Source organism: Muntiacus reevesi, unplaced genomic scaffold (genome assembly GCF_963930625.1).
Source record: "Muntiacus reevesi unplaced genomic scaffold, mMunRee1.1 SCAFFOLD_85, whole genome shotgun sequence".
In the NCBI taxonomy this organism is placed as follows: Eukaryota; Metazoa; Chordata; class Mammalia; order Artiodactyla; family Cervidae; genus Muntiacus; species Muntiacus reevesi.
The window spans coordinates 414,941-438,056 of record NW_027077858.1 but is presented as its reverse complement, the minus strand read 5'-3'; the positions used below and the strand labels follow the sequence as shown (position 1 = coordinate 438,056).

The window sequence follows — 23,116 nt, the reverse complement described above, 5'->3', positions numbered from 1 at the left end:
TGGTCATTTCCAAATAAAATAAGATTCTGAAACATTCATTACTGAATACTAACTTACAGAGAAACTAAAGATTTTAGACTATTAATAAATAATGTTTGATGCCATCCTGAGATGTTCATTAGAAATTTTTTAGAAATTATCACTGGTATTTATGTTCACCAATCTATAGAGTGCTAATATAAAGGTAAATTCTTGGTTGCTTAAAGAAAGTAGGATGTGTGTGTTCAGTAAAAAAGGTATAAAAAATAAAGTTACATTTTACGAAGGGAAAAGAAAGTAAGTCTGACTTACAGGTGGCTGTTTCAGGATGGGAGAACAAAGTAATGGGTACAAAAAGTGTTAAGAAGGCTTGATGGAAAGTACACTCCAAGGGAAGAGTTTTGTGCATAAATACAAGTTTTCTTGAGACGTTGAACTGCCTTTGATAATGGATTTTAAGTTTCTTTACCTCTAAAGTGGTCTGTTCTATGTTTACCTTTAAAATCTTTTTTACTTTGGCTAAGTAAATATATTATTTCACAGTGATCTATATGATTCTACCTGACAGAGTACTATAAACCCTTTTGATATTTATTGACAAAACTGCCTAAATAACTTGACTTCTAGCTGACTTTGGGATGCTTCAGAGGGCCCCTGAGACATCCCAAAGAGCTATTAAACTACCTGAGTTCATTTGACCTGTTAAATTGCATGGGAATTACTGTTGGAGGAGTGATAAATCTTCAGGTTATATTGTATGGTTGATGTTACTTATATAGATATCCTAGAAATTATGTGAAATTCATGAAAATCTGATATGTCCTGGTAAAATATTGTCAGTTATCATTTTAGCTATCACGTTAAAGTGTTAGAAGTCACAGCAATGACCAGGCTACAATTTAATTAGATTTTAAACATGCCTTGTATGGTTTCACTCTCATGCCTTTTAAAAAAATACTGCTAGTTCTTCGAGATTTATAAAAAGACTTTTCTAAGATTAACTAAAAAAAATTTGTTTGTTTGCTATCCAGTAAATTGGTAACAGACTGGAATTTAGTCTACTCTCTATGTTAAGAGAAAAAAGTTTTCTTAGAATGAATCTTTCAATAAATAAGTGTTATTTAAGATTATGGTACATATAAAAGCTCATTCTGCTTCTACCAAAAATAACCCCTCACTGTTAGACTTGTGCTATCTTAATGTCTTAAAACTGACAACGCCCCTGCTTACACTTCTAAACCTTTTCAAGCTTGAATATTGGGGCAACGACATTAAACCCATTCATACCCTTCGTCCCGTCACAGAACTCATCAGAGCAACCCCAAGCAGTGCAGGACTGGACCTCTGTTCCACCGTCACAACAATACTAACACCTGACTCCACCGCTGTGAAAGTTCCCACTGGTGTTCATGGCCCTTTGCCTAGAGAAACGATGGGACTATTAATAGGCAGGAGCCCCACATCCTTACATGGGATCACAGTGATTCCAGAAGTCATAGACTCAGACTATACTGGTGAAATTCAAATAATGGTGTCTCCCCCCACTAAGACTATTCAAATCTATAAAGGACAGAAAATAGCTCAGTTGCTGATGCTACCTTGTCATGCTGACACAAGAAAAGCAGCTTCAGCTGCCAAGTGTTGGGACAGGGGGTCTGATTCAAGTGATCATGCCTTTTGGGTTACACAAGTTACTCAAAAAAGACCTATGAAGACAATTCTAGTTAATGGTAAAAAGGTGACTGGCCTGCTAGACACGGGAGCAGACATTTCCTGTATTGCGGGCAGTGACTGGCCCAGTGCTTGGCCAACTCAAACCACAGCTAATGAGTTGGTTGGCATTGGTAGAGCACCTTCAGTGACAAAGAGCTCACAAATTTTACTTTGGTATGTAGATAAAGACTGCCAGGGACATTTTCAACCTTATGTAATTCCTTCATTGGGAGAGATATTTTTGCTCAGATGGGAGTTTTGCTGTATTGCCCAGATGAAAAGGTGGCTGCACAGATGTCGCAGATAAGTTATAATCCTTTTATGGGTCTGAGTAAAGATCAAGAGAGACAAATTGAGCCAGTTGTCCCAAAAATAAGAAGAGAGAGACAAGGCTTAAGATATCCAAATTTATAAGAGAGGCCATTGTTCTCGCCGCTGACCCCATAGTCTGGAAATCTCCTGATCCAGTGTGGGTGGAACAATGGCCTTTAAATTCAGAAAAACTTTCAGCAGCACGACAGTTAGTGAGAGAACAATTAAAGGCTGGACATATAGAGTCTTCAAATAGTCCATGGAACATGCCAGTTTTTGTAATAAAAAAAAAAATCGGGGAAATGGAGACTCTTGCAAGATCTAAGAGCAATAAATGCCACTATGTAAGATATGGGAGCCTTACAGCCTGGCCTTCCCTCCCCTGTGGCTGTTCCCCAAGGCTACAATGTTATAGTGATTGATCTTCAAGATTGCTTCTTTACTATTCCCTTAGACCCTCAAGATAAAAAGAGATTTGCCTTTAGTCTTCCCTCAGAAAATTTTAGACAACCTCATCAGAGATTTCAATGGAAGGTTCTTCCCCAGGGTATGAAAAATAGTCCCACATTGTGTCAAAAGTTTGTGGACGCTGCCCTACAAGGTATCAGGGAGAAACATCGGGATGTCTATCTAGTCCACTATATGGATGATATATTGCTAGCACACCCGGATAGGGTTTATTTACAGTAAGTTTTGATTAAATTGCAAGAGACTTTGAATCGCTGGGGCCTAAAGGTGGCCCCTGAAAAAATCCAAGTGAATATGCCTATAACATATGTGAGAAGAATCCTAAATAATGAAACAGTTACTCATGTACCTTTGCAGCTTAGAAAAGATAATTTGGTTACTTTAGATGATTATCAAAAGTTGTTAGGGGATATAAATTGGATTCGGCCCTTTTTAAAGTTGACTACTTCTGATCTTAAGCCTTTCTTTGACATTCTTCAAGGGGATCCAGACCCCACCTCTGCTAGAATGCTGACACCTGCAGCCAGGGAAGCCTTAATGAAGGTAGAAGAAGCTTTAGATAAAAATTATATTAAGAGACTTGATTATAGTATGGCATGGCAATTTATAGTGTTGCCCACAGCTGTGGCCCCTACAGGGGTGCTTTGGCAAGAGGGTCCCCTAGAATGGTTGCATTTACCTGTCACGGCCAAAAAGGTTGTGGCCTGTTATCCAGGACTAGTGGCTACTTTAATAATTAAAGGGAGACATAGAAGCATTGAAATGTTTGGAAAAGAACCATCTGAAATCATAGTGCCTTATAATAAAGAGCAACTAAATGCCCTTCTATCATTAAATGAAGACTGGCCAATTGTCATTGGTAATTATCCAGGACAAATTTTACACCATTTACTTGCTAGTCCTTTATTAAATTTCCTCTCACGACATCCGGTGATATTTCAAGAAAGGTGTCAAGTTTCCCCTATCGAGGGGGCAATGTTGGTGTTTACAGATGGGTCTTCTAATGGAAAGGCTGCTATTGTCACCCAGACTTCAAAAAGGGTTTTAAATACTGGGGAAACATCAGCCCAGAAAGCAGAATTAACAGCCGTGATAGAGGCGTTCAAAGAGTTTTTAGACCAGGCTTTTAATTTATTTTCTGACTCACAGTATGTAGTTAGGTTGTTCCCTCAAATTGAAACGGCTGTTTTACCAGAAAATAAAACCACAATTTTTATATTGTTATCTACCCTTCAACAGCAAATTTGGAAAAGGTCAAAACAATTCTATGTTGGACATATAAGAGCTCATTCTAATTTACCTGGACCCCTCCATACGTTTAACCAAGAGGCAGATTTGCTAACCCGAACCATAGTGGCCAGTGATTTTGAAGATGCTAAAGCCTCACATGCTATGCATCATCAAAATGCAACTGCCCTTCAATACCAGTTCCACATTCCTAGGGAATCTGCACTCGAGATTGTTAGAACATGTCAACTTTGCCCTACTTCAGTTCCCGCTTTGCTTTTTGGGGTAAATCCCCGTGGCTTACTACCTAATGTGCTTTGGCAGATGGATGTAACACATGTTCCTTCTTTTGGAAAACTATCCTTTGTGTATGTTACTGTAGATACCTTCTCCCATGTCATTGTGGCTACTGCCAGAATGGGAGAAGCCTATAAAGATGTAGTTCAACATCTTTTTGCCTGTTTTTCCTATTTAGGAATGCCAAAATCAATTAAGACAGACAATGCTCCAGTTTATACATCTAAGTCCCTTAAAAATTTCTGTGCCCAATTCGGTATATCCCACTCTACAGGAATTCCTTACAATCCCCAGGGACAAGCAATTGTAGAAAGGGCACATCAGACACTTAAAACACAAATTTCTAAATTACAAGAAGGGCAGTTCAAATACAGTTCTCCACACCACGTTTTGCAGCACGCCCTCTTTGTGCTCAATAACCTTAACGCTGATCAAGCCGGTTTAACAGCTATGTTCCGTCACTGGAACCCAGAACAAAAAGATATGAAACCTTTAGTAAAGTGGAAAGACCTCCTTTCCGGACTATGGAAGGGACCTGATCCCTTGCTAACCAGTGGGCGAGGGTATGCTTGTATTTTCCCACAGGGTGCTGACTCGCCAATTTAGATCCCAGACAGACTGATTTGCCATGTCGAAGTCCCCCAGACCTCCGGTTCCCTCGCAGCCTCAGCCACAAAAGAGGAAGAGCACTCCTCTGCCCTCGCCTCGGTCACTCACCCGGGAAGTCCAGCAGACTTGGAAATGACCGGCAACAGAGATCCCGGAGGAACCAATGGCGGATCCACCCACTAAACAGATGTCATGGCTTTGCATGAAAGATGGCGCCCAACCTCCTACTCCTTCACGTCGCAGAAGACCACCAGGACGTCCTGCGTGGACAACTCAACAAGCCTCCATACCCACATGGGGACAAATTAAGTCACTCTGTCATCAAGCACAGGGAATAGCTTCCCTGCAGGGATCTTCAGCCTCTCCCGAAAGGGTTTTTATTGCTATGCTTGCTTTACTGTCTTGTCAGGCAAGTGCTACCTCCTCTACTTCAGAAAAATACTGGGCATATTTCCCTGGTCCCCTGACCTTCCAAGTAGTTACTTGGAACAGCGACCCTATACGGGTCAACACAGACCAGCCTCATCTCTTGGGAGGATCCTATAGTTCTTATGATAAAGATCATTATCCCATCAATTTTAACTATACTTTTAGGGGATTAACAGATGACCTTCCCCTTTGCTTTAACTTCCCCCATAGTCATACAAGTGATCTCATCACTCCCTCTAAGGAGGGACGTGTTGGAGCCTCCAAAACAATTCTGACAGATTCTCCAGCATCAAAATTTTCAGACAATACAGGAGATCGGCTGGTTTGGATATTACAGGCTCATATGCCTGGGGTCCTTGACCCCTATAAATCTTTGTTCCTTAATGCTCCACCAAAATATCCAAATTGTATTGATGTTGCTCCATCAGATGTCATATGGAAAACTATAGACAACCGCCTGGGATACCCAGTATGGAAATCTTGTACTTATAATTCAAACATAGATTATAGAATACCGGGAGGTGGAAATTATTCGGTACAAGACTGGAGCAATCCAAATCCAAGTCAGAATCTAGGAGCTGTCAGTAGGCTTAGCAATTAAAATAATGATTCCCTCCCTTGGCCTTTGGTGCCCAGCAGATGGCATTATAATCAATTTGTTCCCCCCATGTTGTCCTATACAACTAAGGGTAAAACTTTTTGACAGCCAGAAATTTGGAGAGCCCTTGCTGCCACCTCCATTGTTACTTTAACTCGACCAGAAAACAATTCCACCTATTCTGTGCTGGCTTGTTTACCCTCCCCTTAGGTTTTTTTGTTTACTAATGATTCAAAAAGACTTCGTATACAAATGAATCATTCAGGTGGACCAAATATAGTCTACTGTGAACAATGCATGCTTTCATCCTGTTTAACCCCTCAATGTAATATTTGTTCTTTTGTGGTACTGCAACGTCCACCTTATCTTATGGTGCCTGTCAGAGTGAACGCCTATTGGTATGACAATTGTGGTTTAGCCGTTCTGCAACACCTACAAGATTTAATGTGTTCCCAACGGTTTGTAGGACTACTTATTCTAGGGATTTCAGCTTTGATAACAGCAATTACCTCTGTCACTGTGGCAGCGATATCCTTGACTCAACAAGTACATACCACTCAATATGTCAATGATATTTCAAAAAATGTTTCCTTAACTCTAGCTATGCAAGAGATTATAGATAGGAAATTAGAAGTAAAAATAGATGCCCTGGAAGAAGCAGTCATGCATATTGGAACTGAGTTACAGGCTTTAAGGGTAAAGTTAGCGTTATCCTGTCACGCTGATTATCAGTAGATCTGTGTAATGCCCCCCAAAAGTAAATGATATGGATTACAATGGAGAAAAGATTAAAAATCATATTTCGGGTATATGGAATAGCTCCAGCATTACTTTAGATCTTGGAGAGCTTCACGGTCAGATAAAAACATTAGAACATTCCCGCCTGGACTTTATTACTACAGGAGCTGCTAACGATATTTTTCATAACTTTTCTAACTTTATTACTGAAAAAAATATCCTATCAACTATTTTCAGTTATGCAGCTGTAGCAGCACTAGTTTTACTATTCATTATAATCCTTCCTTGCATCATCAGAACTCTCCGGCAGAGCACTCAAAAGCTTGCGACTCAGATCCATCTGGCTGTCTTAAAAAGTAAAAAAAGGGCGAGATGCCGGGAGCCAACACATGAGACCCTACCCCTAAAAAGGCCATAGGGGAGAAAACCTGATGGGCAAGGCGAATCAGGTTTTCAGGGGTTTCGAAAAAGTCAGCTCACGAAACCCTACCCCTAACAAGGCCGTAAGGGAGATAACCTGACAGGCAAGGCGAATCAGGTTTTCAGGGGTTTCGAAAAAGTCAGCTCACGAAACCCTACCCCTAACAAGGCCGTAAGAGAGAAAACCTGACGGGCAAGACGAATCAGGTTTTCAGGGGTTTTTGAAAAGGCTAGCTCACGAGATCCCACCCATGACAAGGTCACGAGGAGAAAGCCTGACAGGCAAGGCAGATCAGGTTTTCAGGGATTTTGAAAAGCTGCCCCCGGCTCTAACCTTAAAGATGATATCTGTCTTTCTGATGCCTGCCTCAATGGACTACTCCCTAATTTCTCTGACACAGACAGGAAGGCCTTCCCCGATCTCTTCCCAAATAAGAATCAATTTAGAACTTTAATCAATAAGTTTCCCAGGTGGTAGTTTTTTATGAGATTATTCAGGGTGAAAGGAGTGTTTTAATTCAAACACCTCTGCTGGTAGTTTTGTTAGCCAAATGCATTTATGCGCTTGGTACTAATATGCATGATTGCTTATAATATCCTAATCATAAAATAGCATGAAGAACCTGATTATATAAAAGCCCTAATAGACATAGAGCCCTTTTAAGGGGTAAAGGAGTCCTATTAGAAAACATAAGAAAATTATTCTATAGGTGGTTATTGGGTTGTGATTTGCTTGCTGTGTTTTGCTTGCTGTATTTTTGCCTTTAATGTGCTAAGGTTGTGTTATAAAAACCATTGTTAATATAGTTAAAGATCTAGACAAATAAGAACTTAGCCCTAGTGTGGTACCAATGAGACGGTTGTTAATTGTCAGTCAGGAGTACTAGGGCAGAAGTTGCCTCACTGAAGCCGCAGAGTCTGTATGGGGTAAACTTCTTAGATAAACGCAACTGACAACTTTTGCACTAAGATTAATTTTTGTATTAACAAGAATATAATTCTACTCTGTACTGTTTCCCTATGACCCTGTTACCTTTCAGTTAAGGTCACCATAAAATCGGAAAATAGGTTTACAATCACTTGACCTGCATAAAATGTTAATAGCCTCAAGGCCAGAAGATCATGTGCTAAAAACTACTATAGAATTAGAAAGCAAAAAAATCCTGCTTTTCCTAAAAATCAAAATGATGTATGCTAATCCTGTGAAATCATGAGTAAACATCTTGTACCTTAAAAACGTTCTGTGAAAGGGTATAAACCCAGTTATCAGAAAGTAAAACACAGACTTGGGCCTATCAAGGCTAGTCTCACGTCTCTTTCTCTCTCGCCAACGCGGTTCATCCTGAGGTACCACCTGGATCATGTCGAGGCTGGACCCCGGCAGCCTCTGAGGCAGGGCCGACCTAGGGGCACAGTGGGCCTCTTGCTCTCCCTGCTGCCCTGAGGCTGCTGGGCCAAAGAGGCCTTGGGCATCGACCCCCTTCCTGGCCTCTTCCCTCTGACCAGGCCGTCCAGGCTCCAGGCCCCTGCAGTGTGGAGAGAGCCCCTGCCAGAAACCTCCCCTTCAATTAGGCCTCAACTGAGGCCTAGGCAACAGGGGAAAGGCGCTAAGGGAATGAGCCTGGGGAGGCATCTGGGCATGGCTGGACACACTTCCCGCAGCCTGCCTCCTTGTGGGGCAGTACCCCCAGAGGCCAGGAACGTCTGGACAAGGCTGGCCTGGGGCAGGGTCCATGCTGGGACCTGCCCCTGGCCTGTGGGGCCTCTGAGCAGAACCGGCCCTCGCCGCTGGAAGACCTCCCCGGATGCCTCCAAAGGCCGGTTTGCAAGCACTCTCGCTGGCTGGCCGCCGCTCCCTCCCCGAGGGAGGCCCGCGTTTCCCATAAGCCACGAACTCTGCTCCCAAGCCTGGGAGAAAAGCGCTTCGGGGTGATCCTCTCTCAGGGCCCTTGTCCCAGAGCCTGGGGGAGAGGTATAGGCTCCACAATCCCAGGCCAAGGCAGAATCAAATGGACACGTCTGTTCTTGCCCCCTGCAACGTCAGAGAACTCGGGTGAGCAAGAGTCTGTCAGGCAGCTCCTGGGCAAGCACAGCAGCAGCACCTGTGTGGGAAGGGGCAGGGCCGACCTAGGGGCACAGTGGGCCTCTTGCTCTCCCTGCTGCCCTGAGGCTGCTGGGCCAAAGAAGCCTTGGACATCGACCCCCTTGCTGGCCTCTTCCCTCTAACCAGGATGTCTGGACTCCAGGCCCTTACAGTGTGGAGAGAGCCCCTGCCAGAAACCTCCCCTGCAAGTAGGCCTCAAATGAGGCCTAGGCACCAGGGTAAAGGCACTAAGGGAATGAGCCTGGGGAGGCGCCTGGGCATGTCGGGACACACTCCCCGCAGCCTGACCCATCGTGGGGCAGTACCCCAGGAGGCCAGGAAGGTCTGGACAAGGCAGGCCTGGAGCAGGGTCCATGCTGGGACCTGCCCCTGGCCTGTGGGGCCACAGAGCAAATCCAGCACTCTGCCGCTAGAAGACGTCCCCGGCCGACACCTGAGGGCATGTTTGCAAGCACTATACCCGAGGAAAGCCCACGTTTCCCGCAAGCCGCGCACTCTGCTTCCAAGCACGGGAGAAATATGATTAGTGGTGGTCCTCTCTCAGGGCCCTTGCCCCTGAGCCGGGGGCCAGCTAGGGGCTTCACACTCCCAGGCCAAGGCAGAACCACATGCACACGTCTTTTCCTGCCCCCTGCACCGTCAGAGAGCTTGGGTGAGCCAGAGTCTGTCAGGCAGCTCCTGGGCAAGCCCAGCAGCAGCGCCTGCCTGTGAAGGGGCAGGGCCGACCTAGGGGCACAGTGGGCCACTTGTTCCCCCTGCTGCCCTGAGGCTGCTGGGCCAAAGAGGCCTTGAGCATAGACCCTCTTGCTGGCCTCTTCCCTCTGACCAGGCGATCTGTGCTCCAGACCCTTGCAGTGTGGAGAAAGCCCCTGCCAGAAACCTCCCCACCAAGTAGGCCTCAAATGAGGCCTAGGCACCAGGGAAAAGGCGCTAACGGAATGAGCCTGGGGAGGTGCATGGGCATGTCTGGACACACTCCCTGCGACCTGCTCCTTCGTGGGGCAGTACCTCCGGAGGCCAGGAAGGACTGGGCAAGGCTGGCCTGCGTCAGGGTCCATGTTGGGACCTACCCGTGGCCTGTGGGTCCTCTGAGCAGGACCAACACTCTGCTGCTGGACGACCTCCCCGGCTGCATCCAAAGGCCAGTTTGCAAGCACTCTTGCCAGCTGGCCGCCGCTCCCTCCCCGACGGAGGCCCGTGTTTTCCGCAAGCCGCGCATTCTGATCCCAAGCCCGGGAGAACTGCGCTTGGGTGGTCCTCACTCAGGGCCTTGTTCCTGAGCCTGGGGGTCAGCGAGTGGCTCCAAACTCCCAGGCCATGTCAGAGCCACATGCACACGAGTCTTACTGCCCTCTGAACCATCAGACAACTCGGGTGAGCCAGAGTCTGTCAGGCATCTACTGGGCAAGCCCAGCAGCAGCGCCTGTGTGTGAACGGGCAGGGCCGACCTAGGGGTGCAGTGGGCCACTTGCTCTCCCTGCTGCCATGAGGCTGCTGAGCCAAAGATGCCTTGAGCATAGACCCCCTTGCTATCCTCTTCATCTGACCAGGCCGTCCGGGCTCCAGACAATTGTAGTGTGGAGAGAGCCCCTGCCGGAAAACACCCCTCAAAGTAGACCTCAAATGAGGCATAGGAACCATGGGAAAGGCGCTAAGGGAATGAGACTGGGGAGGTGCCTGGGCATGTCTGGACACATCTCCGCAGTCTGCCACTTCTTGGGGCAGTACCCCCGGAGGCCAGGAAGGTCGGTGCAAGGCTGGCCTGGGGCAAGGTCCATGCTGGGACCTGCCCGTGGCCTGTGGGGCCTCCGAGCAGAACCAGCATTCTGCCGCTGGAAGACCTCCCCGGGTGCCTCCGAAGGCCGGTTTGCAAGATCTCTTCCCGAGGGAGACCCGTGTTTCCGGCAAGCCACGCACTCTGCACTCAAGCCCAGGACAATAGCGCATAGGGGTGGTCCTCTCTCAGGTGCTTACCCCAGACCCTGGGGGACAGCTAGGGGCTCCACACACCCAGGTCAAGGCAGAACCACATGCACACATCTCTTCCTGCCCCCTGCACCGTCAGAGAGCTCGGGTGAGCCAGAGTCTGTCAGGCAGCTCCTGGGCAAGCCCAGGATCAGCGTCTGTGTGCGATGGGGCAGGGCCGACCTAGTGGCACTGTGGGCCACTTGCTCACCCTGCGGCCCTGAGACTGCTGGAACAAAGAGGCCTTGGGAATTGACCCCCTTGCTGGCCTCTTCCCTCTGACAAGGCCGTCCGGGCTCCAGTCCCTTGCAGTGTGGAGAGAGCCCCTGCCAGAGACCTCCCTTCCAAGTAGGCCTCAAATGAGGCCTAGGCACCAGGGGAAAGGCACTCAGGGAGTGAGCCTGGGGAGGCGCCTGGGCATGTCTGGACACACTCGCTGCAGCATGCTCCTTCGTGGGGCAGTACCCCCGGAGTCCAGGAAGGTCTGGTCAAGGCTGGCCTCTGGCAGGGTCCATGCTGGGACCTGGCCCTAGCCTGTGGGGACTCTGAGAAGAACCAGCATTCTGCCGCTGGAAGACCTACCAGGCTGATTCTAAAGGCCAGTTGCAAGCACTCTCGCTGGCTGGCCACCTCTCCCTCACCAAGGGAGGCCCGTGTTTCCAGCAAGCTGCGCACTCTGCAAACAAGCCTGGGAGAAAAGCACTTCAGGGTGTTGCTCTCTCAGGCCTTTGCCCCTGAGCCTGGGGGACAGCTAGGGGATCCACACACCCAGGCCAAGGCAAAACCACATGCCCACGTCTCTTCCAGCACTCTGCACCATCATAGAGCTCTGGTGAGCCACAGTCTGTCAGACAGCTCCTGGGCAAGCCCAGCAGCAGCACCTGTGTGTGAAGGGGCAGGGCTGACCAAGGGGCACAGTGGGCCACTTGCTCTCCCTGCTGCCCTGAGGCTGCTGGGCCAAAGATGCCTTGAGCATAGACCCCCTTGCTGGCCTCGTCCCGCTGACCAGGCAATCCGTGCTCCAGACCCTTGAATTGTGGAGAGAGCCCCTGCCAGAAACCTCCCCTCCAAGTAGGCCTCAAATGAGGCCTAGGCACCAGGGAAAAGGCGCTCAGGGGATGAGCCTGGGGAGGTGCTTGGGTATGTCTGGAAACACTCCCCGCAGCCTGCCCCTTCGTGGGGCAGTACCCCCAGAGGCCAGGAAGGTCTGGGCAAGGCTGGACTGGGGCAGGGTCCATGCTGGGACCTGCCCCTGTCCTTTGGGTAATCTGAGCAAAACCAAAACTCTGCCGCTAGAAGACCTCCCCGGCTGCCTCCAAAGGCCTGTTTGCAAGCACTCTCACCGGCTGGCCGCCTCGCCGTCACTGAGGGAGGCCCGCGTTTCCCGCAAGCCGCGCACTCTGCTCCCAAGGCTGGGAGAAAAGCACTTCAGAGTGTGCCTCTCTCAGGCCTTTGCCCCTGAGCCTGAGGAACAGCTAGGGGCTCCAACACCCAGGCCAAGGCAGAACCACATGCCCACGTCTCTTGCGACCCTCTGCACCGTCAGAGAGCTCGGGTGAGCCACAGTCTGTCAGGCAGCTCCTGGGCAAGCCCAACAGCAGCACCTATGTGTGAAGGGGCAGGGCCGACCTAGGGGCATATTGGGCCACTTGCTCTCCCTGCTGCCCTGAGGCTGTGGCCAAAGAGGCCTTGGGCATCGACCCCCTTTGTGGCCTCTTCCCTCTGACCAGGCCGTCCGGGCTCCAGGCCCTTGCAGTGTGGAGAGAGACCCTGCCAGAAACCTCACCTCCAAGTAGGCCTCAAATGAGGCCTAGGCACCAGGGGAAAGGTGCTCAGGGAGTGAGCCTGGGGAGATGCCTTGGTATGCCTGGACACACTCCCCACAGCCTGCCCCTTCATGGGGCAGTACCCCCGGAGGCCAGGAAGGTCTGGGCAAGGCTGGCCTGGGGCAGGGTCAAAGCTGGAACCTGACCCTGGCCTGTGGGACCTCTGAGCAGAGCTAGCACTCTGCCGCTGGAAGACCTCCCCAGGTGCCTCCAAAGGCCGGTTTGCAAGATCTCTTCCCAAGGGAGACCCACATATCTGGCAAGCCACGCACTCTGTACCCAAGTCCAAGACAATAGCGCATCGGGGTGGTCCTCATTCAGGCCCTTGCCACAGACCCTGGGGGACAGCTAGGGCCTCCACACACCAGGTCAAGGCAGAACCATATGCACACATCTCTTCCTGCCCCCTGCACCGTCAGAGAGCTTAGGTGAGACAGAGTCTGTCAGGCAGCTCCTGGGCAGGCACAGCAGGAGCGCCTGTGTGTGATTGGGCTGGGCCAACCTAGCGGCATGGTGGGCCACGTGCTCACCCTGCTGCCCTGAGGCTGCTGGGCCAAAGAGGCCTTGGGCATCGCACCCATTGCTGGCCTCTTCCCTCTGACCAGGCCTTCCTGGCTCAAGTCCCTTGCAGTGTGGAGAGAGCCCCTGCCAGAGACCTCCCCTCCACGAAGCCCTCAAATGAGGCCTAGGCACCAGGGGAAAGGCGCTCAGGGAGTGAGCGCTGCACCTGGAGAGGCGCCTGTGCATGTCTGGACACACTCCCTGCAGTGTGCTCCTTCATGGGGCAGTAGCCCCGGAGGCCAGGAAGGTCTGGGCAAGGCTGGCCTGGGGCAGAGTCCTTGCTGGGACCTGCCACTAGCCTCTGGGGCCTCTGAGAAGAACCAGCATTCTGCCGCTGGAAGACCTCCCAGGCTGCCTCCAAAGGCCGGTTGCAAGCACTCTCGCCGGCTGGCCACCTCTCCCTCACTGAGGGAGGCCCACGTTTCCCGCAATCCACGCACTCTGTACCCAAGCCGTGGAGAAAAGCATTTCGGGGTGTTCCTCCCTTAGGCCTTTGCCCCTGATCCTGGGGGACAGCTAGGGGATCCACACACACAGGCCAAGGCAGAACCACATGCACACATCTTTTCCGGCCCTCTGCACCGTCGGCTGAGCTAGAGTTTGTCAGGCAGCTCCTGGGCAAGGCCAGCAGCAGCGCCTGTCTGTGAAGGGGCATGACCGGCCTAGGGGCTCAGTGGGCCACTTTCTCTCACTGCTGCACTGAGGTTGTTGGGCCAAAAAGGCCCTGGGCAAAGACCCCCTTGCTGGCCTCTTCCCGCTAACCAGGCAATCCGTGCTCCAGCCCCTTGCAGTGTGGAGAGAGCCCCTGCCAGAAACCTCCCCGCCAAGTAGGCCTCAAATGAGGCCTAGGCACCAGGGGAAAGACGCTAATGGAAAGAGCCTGGGGAGGCGCCTGAGCATGTCTGGACACACTCCCCGCGACCTGCCCCTTCGTGGGGCAGTACCCCCGGAGGCCAGGAAGGTCTGGGAAAGGCTACCCTGGTTCAGGGTCCATGCTGGGACCTGCCCCTGGCCTTTGGGTCCTCTGAGTAGAACCAACACTCTGCAGCTGGAAAACCTCCCCGGCTGCCTCCAAAGGCCTGTTTGCAAGCACTCTCACCGGCTGGCCGCCTCGCCCTCACTGAGGGAGACCCGCATATCCTGCAAGCCGCGCACTCTGCTCCCAAGTCAAGGAGAATAGCAGTTCGGGGTTTTCTTCTCTCAGGCCTTTGCCCCTGAGCCTGGGGGACAACTAGGGCCTCCACACACACAGGCCAAGGCAGAACCACATGCACACGTCTTTTCCTGCCCTTTGCACCGTCAGAGAGCTCGGGTGAGCCAGAGTCTGTCAGGCAGCTCCTGGGCAAGCCCAGAAGCAGCGCCTGTGTGTGATGTGGCAGGGCCGACCTAGGGGCACTGAAGGCCACTTGCTCACCCTGCTGCCCTGAAGCTGCTGGGACAAAGAGGCCTTGGGCACCGAACACCTTGCTGGCCTCTTCCCTCTGACCAGGCCGTCCGGCTCCAGTCCCTTTCAGTGTGCAGAGAGGCCCTGCCAGAATCCGCCCCTCCAAGTAGGCCTCAAATGAGGCATAGGAACCATGGGCAAGCCGCTCAGGGAATGAGCCTGGGGAGGTCCCTGGGCATGTCTGGACACACTACCCGTCGCCTGCCCCTTCGTGAAGCAGTATCCCCGGAGGCCAGGAAGGTCTGGTCAAGGCTGGCCTGGGGCAGGGTCGGTGCTGGGATCTGCCCCTGGCCTGTGGGGCTTCTGAGCAGAACCAGCAGTGTGCCCCTGGAAGACCTCACTGGCAGCCTCCAAAGGCTGGTTTGCAAGCACTCTCGGTGGCTAGGCACCTCTCCCTCACCTAGGAACACCCGTGATTTACGCAAGCCACACACTTTGCTCCCAAGCCCAGGAGAAAAGCGCTTTGGTTGTCCATTCTAAGGGCCTTGCCCCTGAGCCTGGGGGACAGCTAGGGGCTCCAAACTCCCAGGCCAAGGCAGAGCCACATGCACACGAGTCTTCCTGCCCCCTGCATTTTCAGAGAGCTCAGGTGAGCCAGAGTCGGTTAGGCAGCACCTGGGCAAGCCCAGCAGCAGCGCCTGAGTGTGAAGGGGCAGGGGCGACCTAGGGGCACAGTGGGCCAAACCTCCCCTCCAAGTAGGCCTCAAATGAGGCCTAGGAATCATGGGAAAGGCGCTAAGTGAATGAGAATGGGGAGGCCCCTGGGCAAGTCTGGACACACTCCCTGCCACCTGCCCCTTCGTGGGGCAGTACCCAAGAGGCCAGGAAGGTCTGTTCAAGGCTGGCCTGGGGCAGGGTCCTTGCTGGGACCTGCCCCTGGCATGTGGGGCCTCTGAGCAGAACCAGCACTGTGCCGTTGGAAGACCTCACCAGCAGCCCCCAAAGGCCGGTTTGCAAGCACCTCCCAGGCTGGCCGCCTCTCCCTCACCGAGGGAAGCCCGCGTTTCCCACAAGCCGCGCACTCTGCTCCCAAGCCTGGGAGAAAAGTGCTTCGGGGTGTTCCTCTCTCAGTCCTTTGCCCCTGAGCCTGGGAGACAGCTAGGGGCTCCACACACCCAGGCCAATGCGGAGCCACATGCACACGTATTATATTGCCCCCTGCTCCGTCAGAGAGCTTGCGTGAGCCAGAGTATGTCAGGCAGCTCCTGGGAAAGCCCAGCAGCAGCGCCTGTGTGTGATGGGGCAGGGCTGACCAAGGGGCACTGAAGGCCGCTTGCTCACCCTGCTGCCCTGAGACTGCTGGGAAAAATAGTTCTTGGGCATCGACCCCCTTGCTGGCCTTTTCCCTCTGACCAGGCCGTCCGTGCTCCAGACCCTTGCAGTGTGGAGAGAGGTCCTGCCAGAAACCTCCCCTACAAGTACCCTCAAATGAGGCCTGGGAACCATGGGAAAGGCGCTCAGGGATTGAACCTGGGGAGGTGCCTGGGCATGCCTGGACACACACCCCGCCGCCTGCCCCTTCGTGAGGCAGTACCCACGGAGTCCAGGAAGGTCAGGTCAAGGCTGGCCTGGGGCAGGGTCCGAGCTGGGACCTGCCACGGTCCTGTGGGGTCTCTGAGCAGAACCAGCACTGTGCCAATGGAAGACCTCGCCGGCAGCCTCCAAAGGCCGGTTTGCAAGCACTCTCGCCGGCTGGCCACCTCTCCCTCACCGAAGGAGGCCCGCGATTCCCGCAAGCCACGCACTCTACTCACAAGCCCAGGAGAAAAGCGCTTGGGTGGTCCCGTCTCAGGGCCTTGCCCCTGAGCCTGGGGGACAGCGAGTGGCTACACAAACCCAGGCCAAGGCACAACCACATGCACACGAGTCTTCCTGCCCCCTGAACTGTCAGAGAGCTCGGGTGAGCCAGAGTCTGTCAGGCAGCTCCTGGGCAAGACCAGCAGGAGCGCCTGTGTGTGAAGGGGCAGGGCTGGCCTAGGGGCAAAGTGGGCCACTTGCTCTTCCTGCTGCCCTCAGGCTGCTGGGCCGAAGAGGCCATGGACAACGACCCCCGTGCAGGCCTCTTCCCTCTGACCAGGCCGTCCGGGATCCAGTCCCTTGCACTGTGAAGAGAGCCCCTGCCAGAAACCTCCCCTCCAAGTAGGCCTCAAACGAGGCCTAGGAACCTGGGAAAAGGCGCTCAGGGAATGAGCCTGGGGAGGAGCCTGGGCATGTCTGGACACACTCCCCGCAGCGTTCTCCTTCGTGGGGCAGTACCCCCGGAGGCCAGGAAGGTCTGGTCAAGGCTGGCCTGGGTCAGGGTCCAGGCTGGGACCTGCCCCTGGCCTTTGGGTCCTCTGAGTAGAACCAACACTCTGCAGCTGGAAGACCTCCCCGGCTGTCTCCAAAGGCCTGTTTGCAAGCACTCTCGCCGGCTGGCCACCTCGCATTCACTGAGGGAGGCCGGCGTATCCCGCAAGCCGCGCACTCTGCTCCCAAGCCTGGGAGAAAAGCACTTCTGAGTGTTCTTCTCTCAGGCCTTTGCCCCTGAGCCTGGGGGACAGCTAGGGGCTCCACACACCAAGACCAAGGCAGAACCACATGCCCACGTCTCTTCTGGCCCTCTGCACCGTCAGAGAGCTCAGGTGATCCAGAGTATGTCAGGCAGCTCATGGGAAAAACCCAGCAGCAGCCCCTGTGTGTGAAGGGGCAGGGCCAACCTTGGGGCACAGTGGCCACTTGCTCTTCCTGCTGCCCTGAGGCTGCTGGGCCAAAGAGGCCTTGGGGATCAAACCCCTTGCTGGCCTCTTCCCTCTGACCAGACCGTCCGGGCTCCAGTCCCCTGCAGTGTGGAGAGAGGCCCTGCCAGAAACCTCCCCTCCTAGTAGGACTCAAATGAGGTCTAGGAATCATGGGAAGGCGCTAATGGATTGAGACTGGGGAGAGGACTGGGCATGTCTGATCACACTCCCTGCCACCTGCCCCTTCGTGGGGCAGTACCCCCGGAGGACAGGAAGGTCTGGTCAAGGCTGGCCTGGGGCAGGGTCCTTGCTGGGACCTGCCCCTGGCCTGTTGGGGCTCTGAGCAGAACCAGCATTGTGCCGTTGGAGAACCTCACCCGCAGATTCCAAATGCCGGTTTGCAAGCACTCTCGCCACCTGGCCTCTTCTCCCTCACCGAGGGAGGCCCGCGTTTCCCGCAAGCCGCGCACTCTGCTTCCAAGCCAAGGAGAATAGCAGTTCGGGGTGTTCCTCTCTCAGGCGTTTGCCCCTGAGCCTGGGAGACAACTAGGGTATCCACACACCCAGGCCAATGCAGAACCACATGCACACGTCTCTTCTGGCCCTCTGCACCGTCAGAGAGCTCGAGTGAGGCACAGTCTGTTAGGCAGCTCCTGGGCAAGCCCAGCAGCAGTGCCTGTGTGTGAAGGGGCAGGGCCGACCAAGGGGCACATTGGGCCACTTGCTCATCCTGCTGCCATGACGCTGCTGGGCCAAAGAGGCCTTGGGCATCGTCCCCCTTGCTGGCCTCTTTCCTCTGACCAAGCCCTCTGGGCTCCAGGCCCTTGCAGTGTGGAGATAGCCCATGCCAGAAACCTCCCCTCCAAGTAGGCCTCAAATGAGGCCTAGGCACCAGGGAAAAAACGCTAATGGAATGAGCCTGGGAAGGTGCCTGAGCATGACTGGACACACCTCCGCAGCCTGCTCCTTCGTGGGGCAGTACCCTCGGAGGCCAGGACGGTCTGGGCAAGGCTCTCCTGGGGCAGGGTCCATGCTGGAACCTGCGCGTGTCCTGTGGGGCCCCAGAGCAAATCCAGCACTCTGCCGCTAGAAGACCTCCCTGGCTGCCTCCAAAGGCCAGTTTGCAAGCACTCTCCCCGAGGGAGGCCCGCGATTCCCGCAAGCTGAGCACACTGCTCCCAAGCCCGGGAGAAAAGCGCTTCGGGGTGGTCCTCTCTCAGGGCCCTTGCCCCTGAGCCTGGGAGCCAGCTAGGGGCTCCACACTCCCAGGCCAAGGCAGAACCACATGCACACGTCTTTTCCTGCCCTTTGCACCGTCAGAGAGCTCGGGTGAGCCAGAGTCTGTCAGGCAGCTCCTGGGCAAGCCCAGAAGCAGCGCCTGTGTGTGATGTGGCAGGGCCGACCTAGGGGCACTGAAGGCCACTTGCTCACCCTGCTGCCCTGAGACTGCTGGGAAAAATAGTTCTTGGGCATCGACCCCCTTGCTGGCCTTTTCCCTCTGACCAGGCCGTCCGTGCTCCAGACCCTTGCAGTGTGGAGAGAGGTCCTGCCAGAAACCTCCCCTACAAGTACCCTCAAATGAGGCCTGGGAACCATGGGAAAGGCGCTCAGGGATTGAACCTGGGGAGGTGCCTGGGCATGCCTGGACACACACCCTGCCGCCTGCCCCTTCGTGAGGCAGTACCCACGGAGTCCAGGAAGGTCAGGTCAAGGCTGGCCTGGGGCAGGGTCCGAGCTGGGACCTGCCACGTTCCTGTGGGATCTCTGAGCAGAACCAGCACTGTGCCAATGGAAGACCTCGCCGGCAGCCTCCAAAGGCCGGTTTGCAAGCACTCTCGCCGGCTGGCCACCTCTCCCTCACCGAGGGAGGCCCGCGATTCCCGCAAGCCACGCACTCTACTCACAACTCCAGGAGAAAAGCGCTTGGGTGGTCCCGTCTCAGGGCCTTGCCCCTGAGCCTGGGGGACAGCGAGTGGCTACACAAACCCAGGCCAAGGCACAACCACATGCACACGAGTCTTCCTGCCCCCTGAACTGTCAGAGAGCTCGGGTGAGCCAGAGTCTGTCAGGCAGCTCCTGGGCAAGACCAGCAGGAGCGCCTGTGTGTGAAGGGGCAGGGCTGGCCTAGGGGCAAAGTGGGCCACTTGCTCTTCCTGCTGCCCTCAGGCTGCTGGGCCGAAGAGGCCATGGACAACGACCCCCGTGCAGGCCTCTTCCCTCTGACCAGGCCGTCCGGGATCCAGTCCCTTGCACTGTGAAGAGAGCCCCTGCCAGAAACCTCCCCTCCAAGTAGGCCTCAAACGAGGCCTAGGAACCTGGGAAAAGGCGCTCAGGGAATGAGCCTGGGCAGGAGCCTGGGCATGTCTGGACACACTCCCCGCAGCGTTCTCCTTCGTGGGGCAGTACCCCCGGAGGCCAGGAAGGTCTGGTCAAGGCTGGCCTGGGTCAGGGTCCAGGCTGGGACCTGCCCCTGGCCTTTGGGTCCTCTGAGTAGAACCAACACTCTGCAGCTGGAAGACCTCCCCGGCTGTCTCCAAAGGCCTGTTTGCAAGCACTCTCGCCGGCTGGCCACCTCGCATTCACTGAGGGAGGCCGGCGTATCCCGCAAGCCGCGCACTCTGCTCCCAAGCCTGGGAGAAAAGCACTTCTGAGTGTTCTTCTCTCAGGCCTTTGCCCCTGAGCCTGGGGTACAGCTAGGGGCTCCACACACCAAGACCAAGGCAGAACCACATGCCCACGTCTCTTCCGGCCCTCTGCACCGTCAGAGAGCTCAGGTGATCCAGAGTATGTCAGGCAGCTCATGGGAAAAACCCAGCAGCAGCCCCTGTGTGTGAAGGGGCAGGGCCAACCTTGGGGCACAGTGGCCACTTGCTCTTCCTGCTGCCCTGAGGCTGCTGGGCCAAAGAGGCCTTGGGGATCAAACCCCTTGCTGGCCTCTTCCCTCTGACCAGACCGTCCGGGCTCCAGTCCCCTGCAGTGTGGAGAGAGGCCCTGCCAGAAACCTCCCCTCCTAGTAGGACTCAAATGAGGTCTAGGAATCATGGGAAGGCGCTAATGGATTGAGACTGGGGAGAGGACTGGGCATGTCTGATCACACTCCCTGCCACCTGCCCCTTCGTGGGGCAGTACCCCCGGAGGACAGGAAGGTCTGGTCAAGGCTGGCCTGGGGCAGGGTCCTTGCTGGGACCTGCCCCTGGCCTGTTGGGGCTCTGAGCAGAACCAGCATTGTGCCGTTGGAGAACCTCACCCGCAGATTCCAAATGCCGGTTTGCAAGCACTCTCGCCACCTGGCCTCTTCTCCCTCACCGAGGGAGGCCCGCGTTTCCCGCAAGCCGCGCACTCTGCTTCCAAGCCAAGGAGAATAGCAGTTCGGGGTGTTCCTCTCTCAGGCGTTTGCCCCTGAGCCTGGGAGACAACTAGGGTATCCACACACCCAGGCCAATGCAGAACCACATGCACACGTCTCTTCCGGCCCTCTGCACCGTCAGAGAGCTCGAGTGAGGCACAGTCTGTTAGGCAGCTCCTGGGCAAGCCCAGCAGCAGTGCCTGTGTGTGAAGGGGCAGGGCCGACCAAGGGGCACATTGGGCCACTTGCTCATCCTGCTGCCATGACGCTGCTGGGCCAAAGAGGCCTTGGGCATCGTCCCCCTTGCTGGCCTCTTTCCTCTGACCAAGCCCTCCGGGCTCCAGGCCCTTGCAGTGTGGAGATAGCCCATGCCAGAAACCTCCCCTCCAAGTAGGCCTCAAATGAGGCCTAGGCACCAGGGAAAAAACGCTAATGGAATGAGCCTGGGAAGGTGCCTGAGCATGACTGGACACACCTCCGCAGCCTGCTCCTTCGTGGGGCAGTACCCTCGGAGGCCAGGACGGTCTGGGCAAGGCTCTCCTGGGGCAGGGTCCATGCTGGAACCTGCGCGTGTCCTGTGGGGCCCCAGAGCAAATCCAGCACTCTGCCGCTAGAAGACCTCCCTGGCTGCCTCCAAAGGCCAGTTTGCAAGCACTCTCCCCGAGGGAGGCCCGCGATTCCCGCAAGCTGAGCACACTGCTCCCAAGCCCGGGAGAAAAGCGCTTCGGGGTGGTCCTCTCTCAGGGCCCTTGCCCCTGAGCCTGGGAGCCAGCTAGGGGCTCCACACTCCCAGGCCAAGGCAGAACCACATGCACACGTCTTTTCCTGCCCTTTGCACCGTCAGAGAGCTCGGGTGAGCCAGAGTCTGTCAGGCAGCTCCTGGGCAAGCCCAGAAGCAGCGCCTGTGTGTGATGTGGCAGGGCCGACCTAGGGGCACTGAAGGCCACTTGCTCACCCTGCTGCCCTGAAGCTGCTGGGACAAAGAGGCCTTGGGCATCGAACCCCTTGCTGGCCTCTTCCCTCTGACCAGGCCGTCCGGCTCCAGTCCCTTTCAGTGTGCAGAGAGGCCCTGCCAGAATCCGCCCCTCCAAGTAGGCCTCAAATGAGGCATAGGAACCATGGGCAAGCCGCTCAGGGAATGAGCCTGGGGAGGTCCCTGGGCATGTCTGGACACACTACCCGTCGCCTGCCCCTTCGTGAAGCAGTATCCCCGGAGGCCAGGAAGGTCTGGTCAAGGCTGGCCTGGGGCAGGGTCGGTGCTGGGATCTGCCCCTGGCCTGTGGGGCTTCTGAGCAGAACCAGCAGTGTGCCCCTGGAAGACCTCACTGGCAGCCTCCAAAGGCTGGTTTGCAAGCACTCTTGGTGGCTAGGCACCTCTCCCTCACCTAGGAACACCCGTGATTTACGCAAGCCACACACTTTGCTCCCAAGCCCAGGAGAAAAGCGCTTTGGTTGTCCATTCTAAGGGCCTTGCCCCTGAGCCTGGGGGACAGCTAGGGGCTCCAAACTCCCAGGCCAAGGCAGAGCCACATGCACACGAGTCTTCCTGCCCCCTGCATTTTCAGAGAGCTCAGGTGAGCCAGAGTCGGTTAGGCAGCACCTGGGCAAGCCCAGCAGCAGCGCCTGAGTGTGAAGGGGCAGGGGCGACCTAGGGGCACAGTGGGCCAAACCTCCCCTCCAAGTAGGCCTCAAATGAGGCCTAGGAATCATGGGAAAGGCGCTAAGTGAATGAGAATGGGGAGGCCCCTGGGCAAGTCTGGACACACTCCCTGCCACCTGCCCCTTCGTGGGGCAGTACCCAAGAGGCCAGGAAGGTCTGTTCAAGGCTGGCCTGGGGCAGGGTCCTTGCTGGGACCTGCCCCTGGCATGTGGGGCCTCTGAGCAGAACCAGCACTGTGCCGTTGGAAGACCTCACCAGCAGCCCCCAAAGGCCGGTTTGCAAGCACCTCCCAGGCTGGCCGCCTCTCCCTCACCGAGGGAAGCCCGCGTTTCCCACAAGCCGCGCACTCTGCTCCCAAGCCTGGGAGAAAAGTGCTTCGGGGTGTTCCTCTCTCAGTCCTTTGCCCCTGAGCCTGGGAGACAGCTAGGGGCTCCACACACCCAGGCCAATGCGGAGCCACATGCACACGTATTATATTGCCCCCTGCTCCGTCAGAGAGCTTGCGTGAGCCAGAGTATGTCAGGCAGCTCCTGGGAAAGCCCAGCAGCAGCGCCTGTGTGTGATGGGGCAGGGCTGACCAAGGGGCACTGAAGGCCGCTTGCTCACCCTGCTGCCCTGAGACTGCTGGGAAAAATAGTTCTTGGGCATCGACCCCCTTGCTGGCCTTTTCCCTCTGACCAGGCCGTCCGTGCTCCAGACC

The 23,116-nt window shown here is 54.7% G+C and overlaps 1 pseudogene; it reads left to right on the top strand.

Annotated features, from left to right (window-relative positions):
• Positions 1-3,336: 3,336 nt before the first annotated feature.
• LOC136155190 (uncharacterized) lies at positions 3,337-6,970 on the top strand (annotated as a pseudogene).
• Positions 6,971-23,116: the final 16,146 nt, after the last annotated feature.